The sequence below is a fragment of the Nerophis lumbriciformis genome, linkage group LG34 (genome assembly GCF_033978685.3).
Source record: "Nerophis lumbriciformis linkage group LG34, RoL_Nlum_v2.1, whole genome shotgun sequence".
Lineage (NCBI taxonomy): Eukaryota > Metazoa > Chordata > Actinopteri > Syngnathiformes > Syngnathidae > Nerophis > Nerophis lumbriciformis.
Window position 1 is genome coordinate 22,357,492 of NC_084581.2, and position 23,965 is coordinate 22,381,456.

The following is a 23,965-nucleotide window of genomic DNA, read 5'->3' on the forward strand; positions in this document are numbered from 1 at the left end:
AAGTACTTTTCCTTGTTGATGTCTCAAGACGGGTAGAAATACAAGGACACACACACACACACACACACACACACACACACACACACACACACACACACACACACACACACGCACACACGCACACACACGCACACACACACACCACCACCACCAATCAACCCTCTCCACCTAAGTACACGATGGATAAACACACACAGTCACAGACCTGCATACACATTAGAAAATAACTGGGCCATGACAGAAATGCTGACTGGCAGGTTAAGAGGAGATTAATATTAGCTGTTGCCACACAGACGCCTGAGGGGGTCATCGCTGGTTCGCGAAGGCCCACAGAAGGTCTCGCTCAGGTATGGCGTGTGCTCCTGTACGTGATGCCTTTGTTGTGCCGAGGTATGACTGAGGGAACGCCTTTGGAGCACTAGTGTCCCACGGCTGAGCAAGCTGAGCTCTCTGATTACAGGATTAACATATAGAGAGGAGGATGTCAGCACTGAGGCAGACAAAGGGAAGTATCGCTGCCATAAGATGACATATTTTACACTTGTTCAGATACTCGTGGGTTGTGAAAAAGCTCTGTATCGAAAAAAAAATCATTTTCTGCGTAGGACATTCCTGTGCTGGTCTCTTGACGTGTTGAGAAATGGCAGAGAACCTAAAGACTTTTCCCACAATAATATCACGACTGACTGAGGGGGTATTGATTACAATGGTGTCAAATTTCAGACACGCCTGCATTTTCTTCTTTCTTCTTTGTTTCCCCACATTGCTAATGCAATGTCTATGATGCAATCAATCATGACATTTTAAAATTGGTCATAATGATGACATAAAAGTGACCTTTACTGTACGTAGGGTTGGGGCGACCTAGACATACACCATCCCCTTATAATACAGTACTAATTGTGTAGTACATGACAGGAAGTCAGGTGTTTTGCGCAAAGCGTGAAGGCTGCCAGAAACACAGAACAAAAAGAAGTATCAGCCGAGTAAAACTGTCCCATCCTGTCTACTACACAGAAGCTTCGCAGAGGAAAACTGAACACCGAGCCAACAGTACAGCTAGAGCAGCTTTGGGCCTAGTGCAAGGGTCGGCAACCCAAAACGTTGAAAGAGCCATATTGGACCAAAAATACAAAAAACAAATCTGTCTGGGGCCGCAAAAAATGAAAAGCCGTATATAAGTCCTATAATGAAGGCAACACATGACGTAAGTGTCTATAATAGCTATAATAGCCTACTATCAAAATGACTATGTGTCGCAGGCTGAAGCAAATCTTCGTTGAAAGAAATGTTGAAATTTAATATTTGTTCTACACACTTTTACAACATTAGAAACCATTAGTAAATCAGAGGCTACTCACAAGGTGAGATAACTCCTGGAAATTACTGGCTTTTAATGTGGCTTTTAGATGTGTGTGTCCAAGTTAAAAGAAACGGCAGGTAGCCTTCTTTTAATATTACAATTTTGGCAAGCTGGGTAATGTTTGCTGTGGCCTGGAACAACATGGCACACAAACAACTATTAGGAATGCAGCCAATATTACATACAGATAATGTGTCATGAGACATGCAAAACTAAATTATATACAAAGAGGATACAAGCAAAGGCTATTAAATGAGCTCAAATATACCTAAAAATGAGGCATAATGATGCAATATGTACATACAGATAGCCTAAATAGCATGTTTGCATTGATTAGCTTGCAGTCATGCACTGACCAAACATGCCTAATTAGCACTCCAACAAGTCAATAACACCTTTGTGCATTCACGCACAGCATAAAACTTTTGGTGGGCAAAATGAGACAAAGAAGGAGTGGAAGATTTTACATGTAAACAAACTATGTCACAGTCCACACACTATGGTGAGTTCAAGAACCGCCGAATTTAGTAGTACAAAACAGTGTTCACCAAATACTCTCATCAGTGAAGCATACACACAAACATATTAAACAGTGGGCTTTCTAACAATTGGGAAGGTTTGTGTCATGTTTGACCTCAAACATGACACAAACGTGTCTGGGGCGGCATAGCTGGGGGTGGCATAGCTCGGTTGGTAGAGTGGCCGTGCCAGCAATTTGAGGGTTCCGGGTTCGATTCCCGCTTTTGTCATCCTAGTCACTGTCGTTGTGCCCTTTAGGCAAGACACTTTACCCACCTGCTCCCAGTGCCACCCACACTGGTTTAAATGTAACTTAGATATTGGGTTTTACTATGTAAAGCGCTTTGAGTCACTAGAGAAAAGTGCTATATAAATATAATTCACTTCACTTCAAACAAAAAACATACTAAAACCATTCCACCCCCCCCATCTTTTTCCATTTTCATTTTTAAAAATGCTCCAGGGAGCCACTAGGGCAACACTAAAGAACCGCATGCGGCTCGAGAGCCGCGGGTTGCTGATCCCCGGCCTAGTGTGTGAATATGAATGTGAAAGTTGTCTTGTCTATCTGTGTTGGCCCTGCGATGACGTGGTGCTTGTCCAGGGTGTACCCTGCCTTCTGCCCGAGTGCAGCTGGGATAGGCTCCACACCCCCCAACACCCCGAGAGGGACAAGCAGTAGAAAATGGATGGATGGAATTCTATGTTAGTTGTTTGGACACAATTTGGCTACAATTAGGATGACGTTGACCAAAAAGCAGAGTAGTTATTGCATGTTTATTCCACTCTCAACTACTAGAGAGGTTCAATTAATCTTAACAGTTACATTAAGTCAATAACATCAGCAGATTTTTACCACATAAAACATTGAATAGTGTCCAAACCAGACTTAGAAGACTCATCCATTCCTTTGTCTCCAGCATTTTAGACTACTGTGATAGCCTTCTTACTGGGCTCTCTAAACCAGCTGTAAAGCAGCTGCAGTACATCCAGGATGCTGCTGCTCGAGTCCTGACTAGAACCAAGAAATATGGCCAAATTAGTCCAGTGTTTAGGTCACTGCACTAAATTCCTGTTGCTTAAATAATGGACTTTAAAACAGCTCTGCTTGTGTACAAGTCTTTTCATGGTCCTGTGCCAAAGTACATCTCTGACATGTTAGGACTATATGAATCATCCCGGGCTCTGAGAACCTCAGGGAGTGGTCTCCTGCTGGTGCCCGGAGTCAGGGCGAAACATGGTGAGGCTGCGTTTCAGTTTTATGCTCCTAAAATCTGGAAAAGTATTCCAGAAGATGTGAGACAGACCTCAACATTGGCAGTGTTCAAATCCAGGCTGAAAACACTTTAATTAATCATGCATATGACAACTAAAAGTATTTTATTTGCACACATTGATTTTAATTGGAATTAAAAATAGTTTTTACGATGATTATATTTAATGATTTTACCTTCAATTGATTATTTTATGTTTGCCTTCTTATAATTTTCTGTAAATTGCCTTGTTTATGAATTGTGTGAATTAAGTTGTTTTGCCTAATCGTGTTTTAGATTTTTGCCATAAATGCCCAAACCTACCTATTTGTGTTATTTTGGACAGAGCAGATGCATTCCAAGCAGATAAACTAAACAAACATGAACTTTAACTTTGGTCGATTTGATGATTAACTACAGTGGCAGTGAGTAAGTAGTGCCTCAGCCAAGGCCAAACAATCCTAATTTAGAATTTAGCATAAATGCTCCAATTAACATCTTCATTGAATTAACCGCAGCTCTCCTATAGTCGCTGAGGTCTTTATTAACTTAGTTGACAGTAGCTGCATTTGAAATGTTATTTAGCAGCAGCTGTTACTTCACTACTACTACTCAGCTTGTGGTGTGAAACTCATGCTTGTTACACATGTCGCACTGTTTACGATAAACTCATCAGCAGTAATAATGCCGGCTGAGCAGTTAGCTCTTTATTGCTATGACAACATGGGTTCTGTGTACTTGTTAATAAATGCCCATCTGACCAACAGAGCTGTTTTCCTTTCCACTCTCTCAAACCTTTTCTGGAAAGGTAATAAACAAAAAGTGTATGACCCAACCACTAATAATTATAGATGTGCTATTTTTTTCCATGCTATATAACTAACATATTGGCACTTGCTGACATTAAAAAATGAGTATGGACTTGGAGTGTTAAAGTTAAAGTTAAAGTTAGTTAAAGTACCAATGATTGTCACACACACACTAGGTGTGGTGAAATAATTCTCTGCATTTGACCCATCACCCTTGATCACCCCCTGGGAGGTGAGGGGAGCAGTGGGCAGCAGCGGTGGCCGCGCCCGGGAATCATTTTTGGTGATTTAACCCCCAATTCCAACCCTTGATGCTGAGTGCCAAGCAGGGAGGTAATTGGTCCCATTTTTATAATCTTTGGTATGACTCGGCCGGGGTTTGAACTTGTTACATTTGTTTACCCGTGTACAGGCTACTTTGAGTAATGACTCCATACTAAAAAAATGCAAATGTATTCCTGTATCCGCACTAGGAATGGAACAATTTACGGTATTAATTGGATCTGGGTATCATGGCCTATTTCTGTAAACGATCTGATTTCGATTTATAAGGCTCAAAATCGATCAATCGTGATTTGAATTATACCACATAAATGTGTTAAAAAAATACAAATGTACTTTATATTTTCCCTTAGCCATAAACAACATTGGACAGTTTAGTTATTCATAAAAGTCCCAAAAGTGTAATTATAAATAACAAAAAAATAGCAAGTGAAAGTGTACGACACAATATTATGCCTTGTGATCGATATTGCAGAAACTTAAGATATATTGATCAATAGAGTGTCCGTCCTGAGATCGGTAGGTCATGAGTTCCAACTCCGGCCGAGTCATACCAAAGACTATAAAAATGGGACCCATTACCTCCCTGCTTGGCACTCAGCATCAAGGGTTGGAATTGGGGGTTAAATAACCAAAAATGATTCCCGGGCGTCGCCACCGCTGCTGCTCACTGCTACCCTCACCTCCCAGGGGGTGATCAAGGGTGATGGGTCAAATACAGAGAATAATTTCACCACACCTAGTGTGTGTGTGACAATCATTGGTACTTTAACTTTATATTTTAATAATTGGTTAATTAATTCTACCACATAAATTTTTATGTATTTAAGAATAAACCGTGGTAATATTTCCAACGGTTATTATTACTGTTGGCTTCACGGTGGCAGAGGGGTTAGTGCATCTGCCTCACAATACGAAGGTCCTGAGTAATCTTGGGTTCAATCCCGGGCTCGGGATCTTTCTGTGTGGAGTTTGCATGTTCTCCCCGTGACTGCATGGGTTCCCTCCGGGTACTCCGGCTTCCTCCCACCTCCAAAAACATGCACCTGGGGATAAGTTGATTGGCAACACTAAATTGGCCCTAGTGCGTGGATGTGAGTGTGAATGTTGTCTGTCTATCTGTGTTGGCCCTGCGATGAGGTGGCGACTTGTCCAGGGTGTACCCCGCCTTCCGCCCGATTGTAGCTGAGATAGGCTCCAGCGCCCCCCGCGACCCCAAAAGGGAATAAGCGGTAGAAAATGGATGGATGGATTATTACTGTTTTGAATCAAAATTATTGTAAAACCGTGATTGATAACCGGATTTCAATAAACTCCTGCATCGGTGATACTGTTCATTTACTGGAGAAGCAAGCTAGGGTGCTGATGGATGGCTAGCTAGCCTGAATGCTAATAACATGAATACAAGAGACATTAACCTCTTTCTCCATCCCCCAACTCTTAAGTTGTATAAAGACAGTGCTCTATGAGCAACTAAACTTATCAATTGTGCACATTGAACCAACATACTGTGCTCTCTTAGAACAGATTGATTGACTTATAAATGGAGGTGTACTCACTGTATACAACAACAACCCAAGTGACGTCACATAAACCGGACACGCAACCTTAGTTTTGCCTTTATCATTAAAAAAAACATGTTTACAAATGAAAGCGGACAAAAATAAACATATTTAAACACTTGCATAAAAAATAATATAGCTCTTAAAAAGCCAGGAAAATATTATAAGTTTACTCAGCCAAGAAAGTATATTGTGTGTCCATTTATTTTTGTTCAAATAAAACTTGGTTATATGATTTCAGTATGTGTATCAATAATTTCTGCGTACACGCAATAATACCATGATAATAATGATAAATGTTCTTATCATTACAGCCCTAATCTGCACCTGTATCCAGATTTCAATCAATAAATGCTTCCTGGAAATATATTGTGTTTTTGCATTATCTTGCTAACTTTGTCTGCTTAGTGCCTACTAGGGCTGTACGATATGGACGAAAAAGTATATCTCAATATATTTTTTACTTACTCGATATTCAATATGTATCTCGATGTATTTTCCGGTGAAAGTATACATATAAAGATATTCATTTTTGAGCGAGATTCACGAAAATTGAACTGAATGACAACTGTACTGTAAACAGTCAGTGGCACTTTTATTAAGCCAGTTAGTCAAGATGGGTATTAACAGCACAGAAAATAAACTATTTAAGTAGCACAGAATTACATAACATAAATAAAATAGAAAAATATTATTTCTACATAAAATAAATAACATAGCTGTGCAAATAATACAAAATGTATCAAACTCAGATAAAAAAATTATTTTGCAGGCAGGCACTTTTTAATTTCCAGTCGACGATGTAATGGACTGTCACACACGTACGGTTCTGGTCAGTGCCTAGTAAGTGACTTCACTTCGGCATACATTTTTGGCAGCATTTCTCGTGCGAAATTTGCCCTCGAGAACAGATTTGATTTGGACTTACATGGAAAACAACTCAAATGAATGTTTTATCCAGACGCATACATTTGTTCAAATGTGGCCAAGTTGACGCATTGTGGATTAGTTGGACGTCGTCTACATCGCTAAAACAAAAATCTAAGGAAGAGAATCCCTCTGCCATCTTCCACTAGTTTTTTTTTAATATATAAATTGCCCGCTTGAATATCCTCTTCATCATTTGGGATGTGCGTGTCTGTTGTGATTTCCCTTCCTGGTTCGATGACCCGCCCTATCTTGCCTGATTGGCCAGTACGTAATATTTTGCTCTAATCTTAACCAATCGTGATTCATCATAGTAAACAACCAACCAATCATGGATGTTCTTGGAAGGAAGAAGGGGAGGGGTTTAGTAGCCCATGGAGTTTTGAGAGGGAGTGAGAAGCGGGGGAGAACAAGGAACACAACAAATACGCGGTGTTTGGTCATTTTAACGTGAAATAAATCATATCGATATTACGATATTTTCTTAATTCATATCTTGTTTAAAAATATATCGATATATCTTACCAACTGGATATATTGCCCAACCTTAGTGCCTACTATTCCATGTCAAATGAAAAAGGATTTCTATAAAAAAAGGCCATTACGTAGGCCATAACACCAACAGCATGGCATGGCATGATAGCGACACACAGAAGCACGTATACGTTTAGCAAAATGAGTGCAGGAGATTCTATTATCCACGTAGCATCAGTATAATCTAATCATATTCCTCCACCAACTCTACAAACACAACTCCGCCTTTCATCATGTATCTCCATCCCCCACGCCGTCATCACCAAAGATAACAAAGGAGTAATAACGCCTATGATCAAGGCGAGCTGACCAGGTGACTGCCTGCAGGATTATCTCACCGTGGCCTGTCTTGAGAGGTCACAGTACTCCTACAGGGACAAAAGGTTGTGCAAACAACGGGCTGATGCACACATTTTTAACAGCGAGGCTGTCTATTAATTCTCAAACAAAAAATGAACACTTGTGCTAAAGGAAGGGAGGACGGAGATGAAACGCTCACTGGTCCTCACGGGATAGCTTGCCAAACTTGTTCTGCAGACAAACACTCGGTGCAAGTTCAAATTCTTGCTGGGGGTCAACAAGTAGAGGTTGGACTTGAGGCAAAAGGAGGAATCGTACTACTACATCCTCACCAAGCATTGTTATCCACAACATCATCTGGGCTGACTTGGCTCAGCTCCAAAAACACACGTACACGAAATGGATAGTTTAAAAATAGACCACAAGTCGAGCGCCGCACTCAATCACTGCGCCGGACACAATGTGGAATGTTTAATGGGCAGATAACAGTCGAGTGGAAGGATTTGGCGTTGTATTTAGCAAGCAGGCTAGAGGCTGAGCAATAACATCTTCAGATTCTATCCGCGGTGTGTCAGAAGCACCGTGTCTTGCAGGGGGCAGGCATTGCTTCTGCGAAAGTTGTCTGACTGGGCGAGTGAACGCCTGTCACATGTCATGACCACGCCGTGTTTCCTGTCACTCTGCAAGGAGGAAAGCTAAACCTTTAATGCAGGGGTCTCACACTCAATTTACCTGGGGGCCACTGGGTGCAGAAACTGGGTGAGGCTGGGCCGCAAGAAAAGATTTCTTAAAAAAAATCTAACATGACCTTTTTAATGAATTCACCTTCTTTGAATGGCTTTCCCGCCCTAGCAACCATCTCACTCACCATGTAGCTTGCTTTGACAGCTGCATCGTTCTTTTCGCTTGCTTTCTTGACGAAATTTAATTGCCTCAGTAGACTGGTTTTAAAATTTGCAACCCGGTACACTCTCTCATCTACCTGGTATTTTGCATACTCCTCAGCATGTCTAGTTGTATAATGACGTTTCAAATTGTATTCCTTGTGCACCGCAACTTTCTCTGTATCAACTACAGAAAAGAGCTATAAGGATTATTCATAAAGTAGATTACTTAGAACACACTAACATATTATTTATTAATTCAGGTTTATTGAAATTACAGGAGCTAGTAAAGTTACAGATATTATGTGTCATGTTTAAGGCTAAAAGTAAAACATTACCAGCAAATTTACAAAAAATGTTTGTCATCACTTCTGAGAATGAAGAGCATAGAAGAAAAGGTCATTTCCAACATCAGTATTCAAACTCGCCGTGGAGTTTACAGTTACGGTAGCACAATTAGCCCCGAACGGGCTAACATCACCACTAACGTGCTACACGTCTGATTCGCCCAGCGACTCTCTGTCGGAGTATCAGCGCTGGGGTCCAGTGCACCACAGTTTTGTATTGTCGCTCAGTGCTTCGGCGGAGTGCTTTGGAAGCTACTGGACCGCTCGTCTTCCCCGCCCGGACTGTTTACAACGGGGGCGAGAGCGAGCAGGCGGGCGAGCGAGGGAGGGAGGGAGGAAGAGCGTGTGCGGGTGTCGTGGAAAAGCGGCAAAATGTTTCTCTGCTTGCATCACGCAAGTGACGTCAATGCATACTTGCCAACCTTGAGACCTCCGAATTCGGGAGATGGGGGGGTTGAGGTGTGTGGGGGTGGGGGGTTGAGGTGGGCGGGGTTGGGGATAGCGGGGGTGTTTTTGTAACCCGGAAGAGTTAGGGCTGCAAAGGATTCTGGGTATTTGTTCTGTTGTGTTTATGTTGTGTTTAGGTGTGGATGTTCTCCCGAAATGTGTTTGTCATTCTTGTTTGGTGTGGGTTCACAGTGTGGCGCATATTTTTAACAGTGTTAAAAAATAAATAAAATAAAATATGACCACCCTCAGTGTGACATGTATGGCTGTTCCTCAAGTATGTCTTGCAATAACATGCGTGTGCCTGCAGAAGCCACATTCATCATTTGTCTGGGCCGGCACGCTGTTAGTATGGCGAAAAAGATGATACGGTGACAGTTTCTAGAGGACACTAAAGGCAGTGCCATCACGGAACACCTTCGATATTGTCGAGAGCCTTGTACCACACCGTGATTGGTAGATTCCTTCAGCTCCGCACACAACGCTGTCAAGCGCCATTCATTTAAAACTCGCAGGCCGCACTAACATTAAACTTTCATATTAAGGTAAGGGCCGCAAAATAACGTCTCGCGGGCCGCAATTGGCTGCATGTTTGAGACCCCTGCTTTAATGGTTCTTGCTGTTACACAAACCTGACTATCGAACAGCAGTGTGTGTCCGTAGAGCCTTAAACGAGAGACAAATCTATCATCTCCCTCACTTGTATTTTCCACTTTTAGAAGAAGTGGCAGAAAAAGAAGGGAAAAAAACAGGCTTCGCGACACGTCTTAAAATAAAAACTGGAGTTCTGCCATCTGTCATTCAGCCACAAGTGTGAAAGCTGTAGGTTTGATCCTTTTTGTTTCTCTGCAGCTAACAGGCTAAACCCAGGGATTCTCAAACTGTGGTACGTGGGCTCGATCTAGTGCAGACCTGAGCAAATTAAGGCCCGGGGGCCGCATTGGGCCCGTTAAGCTTTTCAATCTGGCCCGCCGGACATTACCATATAATTTTTTCAGATCTTTAAGATGGAAACTGTAGCTGCCTTTATGATGTGCAGTGATGTTTTTAATCGACCGTAAGTCTTGAACTATACAAAGTATTTCAATGGTTGGAATCTGCGCTTTGCAAGATATACTAGTTACTAGGGATGTCCCGATCCAGGTTTTTGCACTTCCGATCCGATACCGATACTGACCGATACCGATACTGACCGATACTGGCCTATCCGAGCATGTATTAAAGTTTAAAGTTATTTAGCCTACTTAGTTGTCAGAATCATGTTGAAAAGGGTTTTAGTACTCTTGATAACAACTAGCCAGCTGAATTAGGGGAGTTTGAACAATACACAATGGTTGGTAACAAGAAACTGACCTGTTTATTCAAGGATAAACACAAAATAGACAAAATTATACATGACAAACAGAAATGGCATCATTGAACTAGGGCTGGGCGATATGGCCTTTTTTTAATATTGCGATATTTTAAGGCCATATTGCGATACACAATATATATCTCGATATTTTGCCTTAGCCTTGAATGAACACTTGATGCATATAATCACAGCAGTATGATGATTCTATATGTTTTGATTGATTGATTGAGACTTTTATTAGTAGGTTGCACAGTGAAGTACATATTCCGTACAATTGACCACTAAATGGTAACACCCGAATAAGTTTTTCAACTTGTTTAAGTCGGGGTCCACTTAAATTGATTCATGATACAGATATATTCTATCAGATATATACTATCATCATAATACAGTCATCAAACAAGATAATCACATTGAATTATTTACATTATTTATAATCCAGGGTGTGGAGGGGGGCGCCGGATGTAAGTGTCAAAAAGACAGCCAAAAGAGTTTGATATGAGAATAAATCTAAAGTTAAAATATAGGGTAGAAATGCACCCATTTGCAGGAAATGTAGTCTTTGATTTTCAAAATTTTCTTTCAAGGCTTGCATGTCTACATTAAAACATTCTTCTTCATACTGCATTAATATATGCTACTTTTAAACTTTCATGCAGAGAAGGAAATCACAACAAAAAAAATCACTAATTTTTTCATACGGTGTTGATGTGGAAATTTTTGCCTCAGCATTTTGATGGTGTGGACGTGTGGCACCGAATGGAGATAAGCGTCTCGACAGATGTCACAATATTTGAACAATGATGACGAAAACTGTTTTCTCTGTCATGTCCGTGTGTCGAAAATTGTTATGCGCTTATTTTTTTATTTGATTCTGTGCGTGGCATAGATTTGCTATGCGCAGAGGACGCTTAAACAGTGCGCAATTGCACAGGCGAGCACCTTAGAGGGAGCGTTGCTCGCACGGCTGCGCTAGCATCACAACTAACATTAGCCATGCTGCTACCTCTCTGCTCGGGGAGGACGTATACGTATGTGACGTATGTGACGTGTGTAAGAAGGTGCACTTGCTGTCTGTGAGAGGGAGACACAGGAAAGAGTGAGAAGAGCCTGTCGTGTAATGCCAGCAGCTAAAAGCAACTGCGTGAGAATTCACAGACGTGTGGATGTGTTGAAGGTGTGCTGGAAAATGCGGAACGGATATTACGGAGCAGCAGAAAAGTGGAATGTATTATTTAAATCGGTGCGTTGGAAAACACGGACCTGATTTTTTTTTAAACTGGATCTGGATCGGCATTTTCCCATGCCTTGCCGATACGCAATTTTTGGCAAATATCGGCAGCCGATCCGATCCGAATATCGGATCGGGACATCCCTACTAGTTACTATGGTAATCTAATTAGTTACTATGGTAATCTAAGTCACAGCAGCTCAGACGAGGCACCAAGCAGTGTGGGTGAGGAGCGTTTCCACACAGTGTTTCTAGAGCGGCCAGCCTGAAATGCGGGTGTCAGGGACAGACGGGGAAGGAGATTTTTACAACAAAGTTGTAAAACTTAGTGATGTATCTGATGTATCAGATTGTAAGTGTTTTTTTTTTTACCCTTCACGTTCATATTTCGCTGTGTTTGTTGCATTTTGCTTGATTGTAAAACATGTCGATCGAGCGCAGGTGTGACATTCATATGTTGTCAATACTCAGTGTTTTATCGTTCTTAGTTAATATTGTAAATCCCACATTCTTTATTTTTATGTACATTCTGGGTGTCTCATTCAGTAAAAAAAATTAAAATTCCATTCCGTTTTTTAAGGCGGTCTGTCGTAACGTTTTTAGCATTCAATCAGACATCATCGTGAGGTTTTGTATTAGTGTTCCTAAAAATAGATATACCGGCCCCCAGACACATTTTTTTCTCGAAATTTGGCCCCCCTAGCCAAAATAATTGCCCAGGCCTGATCTAGTGGTACACCAAATAATCACTTAATTAAATATTCAAACACAGTGTTTCTGTTCAAAAGAGCCCAAAAATATTAAATATACTCGTTAAATAAAACCTCTGCCTTATTTTTCATGATTACATAGGCCTACTACGCTACTGTATTTTAATGTTGGCCAATCTGTTGGTACTTGGAGAGCCAAGTTAATTCTGAGGTGGTACTGGGTGAAAAAAGTTTGAGAACCACTGGGCTAAAAAAAAGTGGATAAAGTCCACAATACACGTCTTGGACATCCGTGGACAAACACAGCTCATGATCAATTCAAGCTATAGCGCCAATACAGTTTTGTAGAACATGGGATAACACTTAAGCCTTATAGGAGGACATTTCCCAAGAAGTTATGGAGCCGGAGTAGCAACCTCTCCACCATAGCACGAGCTGCAGCCTTCCCCCTCAGTTGCTATGGTAACCAGCGCGGTTGCCGACCGACGCATACTGTGGCGAATGATTTTATGTAAGCCGCCCATCACTCTTTGTTTTAATCTGGACGTTTTATGGTGCAGGAAATAGGATTGTCCCTCTGATTCGGTGGAGAAAAACTAATACGATGAGTGTTAAACGGGTCCCGAGTGGTAAAATCCTTTCTATGATGAGGGAGTTGGACCTGAGAGGGCTCGACACAGCAAGGTCCTCAAGGTGACTTTCCTTTTTCATCCTCCTTTAACACCTCCACATCATGCTGGGAATGGAAAAGAGCCTGCCTCCCCTCACGCTCCCTTTTGACAGTGACGAGGGACTGCATCCTCCAGAAGGAACCTGGTGGGAGGTAGCAGCTGGTGCATTTAACATATTTCTACACAAAGTCTTGTCATTACCGGCAAACGGAGGACAGATTTGTCTCCGAGAAGTCATCCCCTGTCGGAGCGTCTTGTCATCCGCCCCTCCCCCTGCCAGCATTTTCATCATCCTGCACCCACTAATTAGACCAGCATGACCCAATCAGCTGCTTCTCAGTGAGTAGAATCCAGATTGCATCCACGAAAAGTGATAACGCTGCCCCGAGCCTGAGCGTGGACTGATAGCCTTAGACCGTTTACCCCTTCCACACACATTCCAGTCTCCAGATAACCACCCGGCTTCAGCGCCCCACTCCCATGCATTTTCTTCCAATAAAAAAACACAGAGATAGTCTTACCCTGTCCAGTAGCACCTCTTTTCTGCTCTTCGCATTCCCCTTTTTTTTGTTTTAAATCCTTAACTCACTGCAGTGTCCCACTTTCTGCACAGCGCATAGCAGAGCATTTCCTACAGCGAGGTATGTACTCCATGCAGCTTTGAATCCCAGAGACAAGTTCCAGCAGTTGAAGGAGGCTTGCAGCAAACAGCCAGCCAGCAAAAAACTTGGTGTCTCCTCTCCTCCTGTCTTTCTCTGCAGAATGCAGTGGGGAAAGGCACAGATGTTACTGGCTCCAGGCCACACCTCTTTTCAACACTCCCTCGCCCTAATAGGATGCAGCCCTGGCCGCCGCCCAGTTTCTTCCCCCCCTCCATGCTTACCCTCTTGCTCCTTAAAAGTCTCTGGTCAACTTGTTTAGGGTTTGTTTGGAAAGCTGCACGAGGAAAACAGAGCTGAGGTGTGAGGCGCATGTGCCATAAACGTACTGTAGCAGCACATAAAATAATGTTTTCAACTTTTTCACAAATTATGGTATTGATGCTGAAATTTTGACTGCGTAAAATCCTTTTTGGTGATGCGTTATGGGTCAGTGGCTGGAATGCTAATGAGCTGCGTTTGTCCATCCCTGCTTCTATTGTGCACTTTATACACTTTTTATATGTACACTGTAAAGGCCTTATTATGCTAAAACCTTGCCAGCAGCTGGCTCCTCCCCTGCAAACGTGCACCTTTAAAAAAATTCCAACCTTTCGTTTACTGCAACATGGACTGAAAACCTCTTATTGGTCGGAATGCTGTCTATCAAGTACAACAACGTAACATTAAGTAGTAGGACAGGAGGACACAAACGTTAGCAACAAGTGCAATATATTTATCTGTACAGTAAATCTATTTATATCTGCACCTTCTTTTGCAAATGCAAACACTGCACCTTATTGCCCTTTTATCCTGCACTACGAGCTAATGCAACAAAATTTTGTTCTTATCTGTACTGTAAAGTTCAAATTTGAATGACAATAAAGGAAGTCTAAGTCTAACACTAGCTATGTGAGCTACAATGCTAACATTACTTACATTTTACCAGCAACATTAGCATATTCTCTCAAAAAAAAAAAAATTAATCAATCTCAAAAGCTACTATGTCTGAAGCTGACTGACAGTCAGTGCGGGGAGCACCAGGCTTAATTTTAAGATGTGTAGTGAAGCCAGTTTTTGTTAGTTTTTTTACACAGCTGCCATGCATGAAGTGGTGTCAAAAAGAATCCAATAAGCATTCTCCAATGGTTTAAATTCAGCTAAAAGTATACCGTCTTTTAGGGCTAGGCGATATATCGATATATTTTTAAACAAGATATGAATTAAGAAAATATCGTAATATCGATATAATTTATTTCACGCTCAAATGACCAAACGCCGCTTATTTGTTGTGTTCCTTGTTCTCTCCCGCTTCCCACTTTATGGGCTACTAAACCCCTCCCCTTCCTCCTTCCAAGACGTGCTTGCACGTATGCGAACTTCCATGATTGGTTGGTTGTGTACTATGATGAGTCACGATTGGTTAGGGACCGGCCAATCGGAGGCAAGATAGGGCGCGTCATCGAACCAGGAAGGGAAATTACAAAGTGCCTGCCTGCAAATGTATTTTTTTATCTGAATTTGATACATTTTGTATTATTTGCACAGCTATATGTTATTTTTACGCAGAAATAATATTTTTCTATTTCATTTATGTTATGTAATTCTGTACTACTTAAACAGTTTATTTTCTGTGCTGTTAATACCCATCTTGAATAACTGGGTTAAAAAAAGTGCCACTGACTGTTTACAGTACAGTTGTCATTCACTTCAATTTCACTGAATCTCGCTCAAAAATTAATACCTTTATATGAATATTTTCACCGAAAAATATATCGAGATATATATCGAATGTCGAGTTTAAGTAAAAATATATCGAGATATACTTTTTCGTCCACATCGCCCAAACCCTGCCGTCTTTAAATAACATTGAAACCATGAGAGAAAAAACGCCATAACTTCACCCCAATTAAAGACAAAAGTACTATTTTAGCCCTTGATGAGATCTCAAAAACTGTTACAACTGTTCCAAATAAAACTGTGATGTTTGAACACTGTTCACAAAGCGAGATGACACAATAAATTAAAACACAAGTCATCTACTTAATCTCGTTCTGGTTTTCACGCTAACCAAATGTATTCAAAAGTGACACAATCACAGCATCTGTTTTATAATAATAATAATAATACATTTTACTTATAAGGCGCCTTTCTGGGCTCTCAAGGACACCGTACAGATCAAAACAATAAAATCAATTGGATAAAAACATCAACAACAACAAAGATTGATAAGATTTACAATGAATAAGCAGTCAGGAATAGGTGTGTTTTGAGTCTTGATTTGAAGAGGGATATTGAGTCTAGGTTACGAAGGTCTGGTGGTAATGAGTTCCAAAGAAGAGGGGCTGAGCGGCTGAAAGCTCGGGCACCCACGGTGGACAGTTTAAATAAGGGGACAGTGAGATGGATGGATGAAGAAGATCTTAGGGAACGTGAGGGCGTGGCGAATGGAGCAGGTCAGAGAGATATGACGGAGAGAGGTTATGGTTAGCTTTGAAAGTGAAGAGAATTATTTTAAATTGGATACGATGTTTGATGGGTAGCCAGTGGAGTTGCTGCAGAACAGGGGTGATGTGCTGGATTGAAGGGGTTCTGGTGATTATCCGGGCTGCAGAGTTCTGGAGAAGCTGAAGTTTGTGTAGTGACTTGTGAGGGACACCAAACAGGAGAGAGTTGCAGTAGTCCAGGCAAGAGGTGACAAGGCTATGGACTAGTATGGCAGCAGTATGTGGGGTAAGGGATGGGCGAAGTCGATTAATGTTTCGTAGATGAAAGTAAGCAGAACGGGTAATGTTGTTTATGTGGGCTTGAAAGGAGAGTGTGCTGTCGAGGATGACACCCAGACTCTTGACTTGGGAGGAGGGTGAGACAGAGGAATTGCCGAGAGTAACGGACAAGCTGTTGGTTTTGGCGAGAATGGATTTTGTACCTACAAGTAAGATTTCGGTTGTATTACTATTGAGTTGAAGGAAATTGGATGAGAACCACTGCTTGAGTTCACTTAGGCAGTCTGTAAGGGAGGAAGGAGGAAGAGAAGCAGTTGGTTTGGTTGAGACGTAGAGCTGGGTGTCATCTGCATAACAGTGAAAATGTATTTTAAATTTACGGAAAATATTGCCAAGGGGAAGAATGTAAATGATAAAAAGCAGGGGACCAAGAACAGACCCCTGGGGCACACCAGAGGAAACGGGAGCCGGAGGGGATTTGAATGAACGGAGTTGAACAAACTGAGTGCAGTCGGAGAGATATGATCTAAACCAGTGAAGGGGTGTGCTTGTGATGCCAATACTGTGCAATCTATGGAGGAGGACAGTGTGTGAAATGGTATCAAAGGCATTGCAATTTTTCTGCAATAGTCGTACTCCATGCACTGTGACAGCGTATGGCGGCCAAACGATGTAACTATCATTAGGAGAGAAAAAAAGCATCCCCTGCCAAAAACATAAGGCGCTCTGAACTTTGTTCACTTTTACAGAGATGAGATCATCTTGTTCGTTTGCCAGTTAAACACAAACCACCAGTAATTTTAATAGAACAGAAAGCCTAAAAAAAAACCATATAGATAGCAGATGAAACAGAAAATGATCTGACAGAAGTGTGGTTGCAGAAAAGGGTGCCATACCAGTGCAGCCATGAATGGATAACACTGGAAAAGCCGTACAGTGATGGGTAGCTGCCTCTGAAAAGAATGTCATGCAGCTGCAATAACAGACAGGTCTGGTTCCCATAGAGGCCTTGTGTTCGGATCGCAAAATAAAAAAAAGAAGTCAGGAATGATGTTTTGGCTTAGCACCTGCTGATACAAATGAGTCGACAGGAAATAATGGGGTTCCATTGGGAACTCCGCAACAAACCCTGATCAAACAATGCCTTTCCACTGTAATGAGGCTTTGAGTTAACCAGCACACATGTGCAGCGAAGCCAGAACCCGATGATTGTTGCTTTGGTTCGCCTCTTTGTGATTCGATGTCGAATGTTTTGACAAAACAAGCTGGCAGCCGGGCCAACAAGGAAGCATGCAAATAAGCGGCAGGACTGTTGATGACCCTGAACAACTTCTACTCTGAGTACAGCCTGTTGAACACATTTCTTTGCATAAAAGACACGTTTGATTGCTCGCAGTGTGGCACGCGGGCCTGTCAGGACTGAGCGAAATGGCCTCAAGCTAATCTAACAATCTTGACTTTTTAAGACAAAATCTGCTGCTGCAAACTAAAAACAATTCTCCGCTGAATCGTGACTGACAGGCAGAAAACAGGGAGGAATGTGTGAAGGGGGGGGGGACGTTACATTATGGCTCGTATCATGTGGTGGAGGTCGGCGAGGCTGCTCAAGAACGTATGCTTCCATTCAGGGCGGGCCCGGACCTATAAATTCCACCAATGCAGCCCTTCCCTAGCATAAGACCCTAACCATCAAACAAATTAAATGCCTAAATGGTCCTATCGGTTTCCAGCCACCCTCTGGAAGGCTTGTAATTACCCCCAGGGAAAGTCTACGTCCTACAAGAAGACACTTTTAAGGTCCTATAATCGCTAGGGAGCACGAGTGTGCACTCATGAAAAGGGAGCTAAATTAGGCAAAACCACTCTGAGTTTAGATTAGGGGTGTGCCGTGTCTTCATACGGCCAGTGACGTTTCACTATAAATCCTCATAATGATAATCATGGGCCACACAACTTTGGGGTTTCTTTACTCCCTTATTTTTTAATTAGCGAGCCATTAGATCTGAATTTAGAATTATCGTACACTAAAGCAGCATTTAGTCATTTGCCTTTTTCATAGAAAAATGACAGCATGACAAAATATCTTCACACCTTTAATACAACTCTGAAGATGGAAAATTGGGTCATTTGTGTGTGTCCCATTCTATGCTGTCCAAACAGAGACAAAAAACTGGTTCAACTTCAAATATGAACTTGAGAGTTTTTATGTCATCAAAATGAATCTTCCTCATGGACATGATAGACCTCAACCAGATGAGGCTGCCCTGTGTACATGCCCACCATTTCTTAGAGGAGTGGGAAAAGAAAGCTTCGCTACACATCCTAATTTAAAACCTGTAAGTCAGCTAAAGCTACCTGACCACTTCTATGTGAGCTACCTCTCTTTGTTTATAATATATATTTTCTGCTGGATCTACTCTCTATTTTATGCTGGCCTTTTTCTTTTTCCTGCAGCTAATACATATACTGTAATATTGTACATGGTAATAGTTATATATATATATATATATATATATATATATATATATATATATATATATATATATATATATATATATATATATATATATATATACACACACACACACAACAGTATATAATATATACTGATATATTATATTATATGATATATTTATATATTATTATATATTATTATATATTATATAATAATATAATATATCAGTATATATTATATACTGTTGTGTGTGTGTGTGTGTGTGTATATATATATATATATATATATATATATATATATATACACACACACACAACAGTATATAATATATACTGATATATTATATTATTATATTATATGATATATTTATATATCATATAATATAATAATATAATATATCAGTATATATTATATACTGTTGTATACATAATTTGTAAATATTACATACCGGTATATGTTATATTTTATATTGCTACTACGGTACATTTTTAGTCTACTTAATTCCTACATTATCCTTTCCATCCTTACCCTTCCCATCCTTTATAACTGAGCTACTGTGTGGAAGAATTTCCTTTGTGGATCAATAAAGTTTGTCTAAGTCTAAAGATGTGGAAGCTGTAAGTTTGATTAATTAGTTGTTCTGTAACAAAAATGTTAACCTAATAACATCGTCTTGCTTTTAAAATGTGAGTGTAATGTTAGCACTGTAGCTCACATAGCTGTGCTTTGATTGATTGATTGAAACTTTTATTAGTAGATTGCACAGTACAGTACATATTCCGTACAACTGACCACTAAATGGTAACACCCGAATAAGTTTTTTAACTTGTTTAATTTGGGGTCCAAATTAATCAATTCATGGTAAACTAGTGTTGCTAACGTTGCTAAAGTCCTCCTATCCCACTGCTTAAGGTTATGTTGAGTCTAATAATCATACTGATCTTCCTTTGAAGTGGTTATTTGTAAAATTGCTTTTTTTTCCCCAAAATGTGTAACTATGACAAAAGAAATAAACCACAAACAAATGTCCACTGCAAAAGACGGTGGTTCTCAAGAGGATATGGCTATGAGGTACAGTGTATCCCCAGCAAATAACCATCGATGATGCATATTTTTCTTTTAAAAAGGCTAAAAAAAAATTAAAAAAGTACATACATTTAAAATCAAATCTGTGCTATTATTAATTGGTATTAACATAGTTTTTCCTAAATTATATCGTTTTGCTCTATGTTTTATAAATTATACACAGGCCGTATACCAGTGGCGGCTGCTGATCTTTGAAGTATAGAGGAAGCTAATATTCAGCTATTGTCTAAACTTGAGTTACTCGTCTCCAAATATAGATTAAAGATATACAAATGCTAGATTTTACAAAGACAGTCAATTAAAAGATTGTAAAATGCTCCATTTCAACAAGAACAACGGAATACATTTTTTTTAAATATTCAGGCAGAGGTTTATATTTCAAGATCGCTGATTCGCTTATTTTGCAGTGAATAAAATGGGGATTCAGCCCCAGACAGATCATCCAATCACCCTGCGGAAGTCCGGCGTCCTGGCCAGCCGAGGCCGAGCTCACTTCTCATTTACTTTTAGAGACACTTTACTTCCATGGGCGGGGCAAAGCTGAGCATTTATCTAATGACTGTCGCCTTTGGCTGTAGTGGAACAACCCACTATGTTCCGAATTAAATGTAAATGGGTTATACTTGTATAGTGCTTTTCGACCTTCAAGGTACTCAAAGCCCTTTGACACTATTTCCACATTCACCCATTCACACACACTTCCACACACTGATGGCGGGAGCTGCCATGCAAGGCCCGAACCACGACCCATCAGGAGCAAGGGTGAAGTGTCTTGCTCAAGGACACAACGGACATGACAAGGTTGGTAGTAGGTGGGGATCGAACCAGGAACCCTCAAGTTGCTGGCACGGCCACTCTCCCAACCGCGCCGTCCGTGAGAGAGAAAGTCACAGCAGCCGTCGCAAAAAGTACAGTAGCTGATTCTGAACTAAAGTTGAACGCATTCTAGCGCATATTTACTCAATGAAATGTAAACTTAATAACTTTCAATTTTGTTTGATTTTGGTGGCACCAGTAGACCAAAGCTGTATTATTGGCACACATTTTATGTCTCTAATGGCTATGCTGATGTTAAATAGCAAACAATATCAAGAAATGATCTTGGACTGCACTACAAACATGACGCCACTACCAAGAAGAGCTCACGCCAGCAAGTGAAAATGTTGATCCTGACTGTCCTTTTTTCTTTTTTTGTCTCATCAGACAAAACTTTTTGTTTCTTTAGTTGTTTTGGAGGGTCTCCCATGATAGCAGTAATTGCACGTAGGTATTCTTCTTCTTTTAGTTTTCTGGCGCCACATAGGCATTCACATCGACTTCCATTTTTTTAACGAATGGGGAAAGGAGGAGTGACGTATGCCGTAAAAGCAAGTCAGCACATTTGTAGTTTTTTGTGTGGCAGGGTTCCTGCCACCCTCATCAATTAATCATTTTTAATGACAATTGTAATTAGATAAAAAGACAGGAAGGCTGTGTAACAATACCAGTTGACTTTTTTAATTATTGTTTACTCCTATTGGCTCAGATTTAAATCTCTTGATTTCTGCCCTTAAAGTCCTCCTGTCTCCACACCCCTACAATATCATTTATGTAGGGGTGTAACGATACACAAAAATTTCAATTCGGTACGTACCTCGGTTTAGAGGTCACGGTTCGGTTCATTTTCGGTACAGTAAGAAAACAACAAAATATAAATTTTTTTGTTATTTATTTACCAAATTTGTAAACAATGGCTTTATCCTTTTAACATTGGGAACACTATAATAATTCTGCCCACGTTAATCAAAATTAAACTGCCTCAAGTTGTTGCTCAGATTAAATACAATGACAAAACTTTTCTTCTACATATAAAAAGTGCAACATTAAACAGTTTCAAGTCAACTCATCATGCTTAATTTATTACAGCATTTGGGAAGCCTGTAGTTGATTTTTATTATGTAAATGTTATATTTTTATCAACATGTGATAGCAGGGACCCTGCCATTCAAAACTAGGCTGCTGCATTTCTAATGATTAATGTAACTATAGCTGAAAAAAATGGTACAATAACAATAGGAGAGACTATTCATCCCTAAACACCATGGAGTTCATGTAGGCTTAATGATGCAGTTACATTATTATATCAACTATCAGAGACAGAAACTCTTCATTTAACATAATGTCCTTTTTTGCTGCTTCAACACAGCTCAATCAACACAGAAAAAGGTAAAGTGAAATAACAGACAGACAGGGCTTTGCTGTCCGTAACGCACGCACGCACGCACCGCAAAATGAGCTAACGTTACGCTAAAAGCGAATTAGCCTTCACCTCAAGCCAGGACTGTGAGCGAGCTGAACTGCCTTTTACATTTCTAGAAGGTCAACGGGCTCATAGTGATGTTACTAGTAGTTGACTGGGAGGTGTTTATTATAATTTGGGGAGAGTCCGCGGCCTGATGCTTACCTGCTAAACGCTAAGCACTGACTACATGCGCTCTGAATACGCACCGCTGATTGGCTGTTACCGCTCTGAATACGCACTGCTGATTGGCTGTTACCGCTCTGAATACGCACTGCTGATTGGCTGTTACCGCTCTGAATACGCACTGCTGATTGGCTGTTACCGCTCTGTTTGTAACCAATCAGATGGTTGTGTGGGTGGGACAATGCTGGGTGCTGTGTAGAGAGAGGACTGACAGAGACAGAGGCAGAAGGAAGCGGCGTCGGCTACTTAATATGTTCGTGTGGAAACTCGTTCGGTACACCTCCAAACCGAACCGAAATCCACGTACCGAAATGGTTCAATACAAATACACGTACCGTTACACCCCTACATTTATGTCATATATCGTATATATCACACAATCCTAGCTGACAGTGTTGTTGCAAAGTGTGGATATTATTCTCAGTGCTGATCTATTAATCTATTTGCGAATTTCCTCTTCTAAGATGGTTAGCCTCGTAGTTCCAGTTAGACATCTGTTAAAGTGTATAAAGCATTTTTTTTCTTGTTACACTACTTTACATTGAAGCTAGCTTAGCACCGCGGCTCACATTGCTTGTCCTCTCCTCCTGCTTCCATGTCTGCACTAGATCTACAATTTAGAACTCAGTATTACTTTATGAGATTGCATATTCATACATTGTGATACATATTGTAAGAGCGCGAGGGGGAGGGCCCCTATGGAAAGCCCTGTGTAAGTCGCCATATTGAATGCTACTAGGGACAGACAGCGCTAAGACAAATTGTGTTAGAATTGTATCCAAGAGGGAATAAATACTTCTGTTTTTAAATGTATACATTGTGTCCCTCTTTAAACATGTTCTAGCTCCAGATCAGTGGTTCTTAACCTTGTTGGAAGTACCGAACCCCACCAGTTTCAAATGCACATTCACCGAACCCTTCTTTAGTGAAAAATAAAATGTTTTATTTTCATTTTTTTCAAATTCAAGACAAAGTTATATGTTTTTTTTACTAGTGCACAAAATGAACCGTGCATGAACATCACCTTGTTCAAAGAACAAAACCAACACAGTGCATGAACTCACAACAAATTACACACTTGCAAATCAGATGGAAAATTAGAGGGAACATTGTTTGGGGGTATCCATAATACTTAGACTTAGACTTATTTTTTATTGTCATCCAAATTTTAACTTTACAGTACAGATACGCCGATAGGGAGACATTTTTATTTACACGATTGATTGATTGATTGAATTAAACTTTTATTAGTAGATTGCACAGTACAGTACATATTCTGTACTATTGACCACTAAATGGTAACACCCGAATAAGTTTTTCAACTTGTTTAATTAAGTCGGGGTCCACGTTATTCAATTCATGAGTCTGGTGTGTCTTGACGCTCTGCCGAACCCCTGAGGCCG

General features: G+C 40.6%; 1 protein-coding gene across 3 annotated transcripts in view; it reads right to left on the minus strand.

The window, feature by feature from the left end:
• Positions 1-23,965, minus strand: part of LOC133576457 (disheveled-associated activator of morphogenesis 1-like) — a 105,438-nt gene that overhangs the window by 52,852 nt on the left and 28,621 nt on the right. Inside the window, exon 1 of one of the 3 annotated variants that reach the window (XM_061929688.1) lies at positions 13,715-14,017. The exons of the other annotated variants lie outside the window; for them this stretch is intronic. The gene's annotated coding sequence lies outside the window, so the exon portion shown is untranslated. Of the gene's footprint in view, positions 1-13,714; positions 14,018-23,965 lie in introns of those variants that run through there. 3 annotated transcript variants of the gene reach the window in all.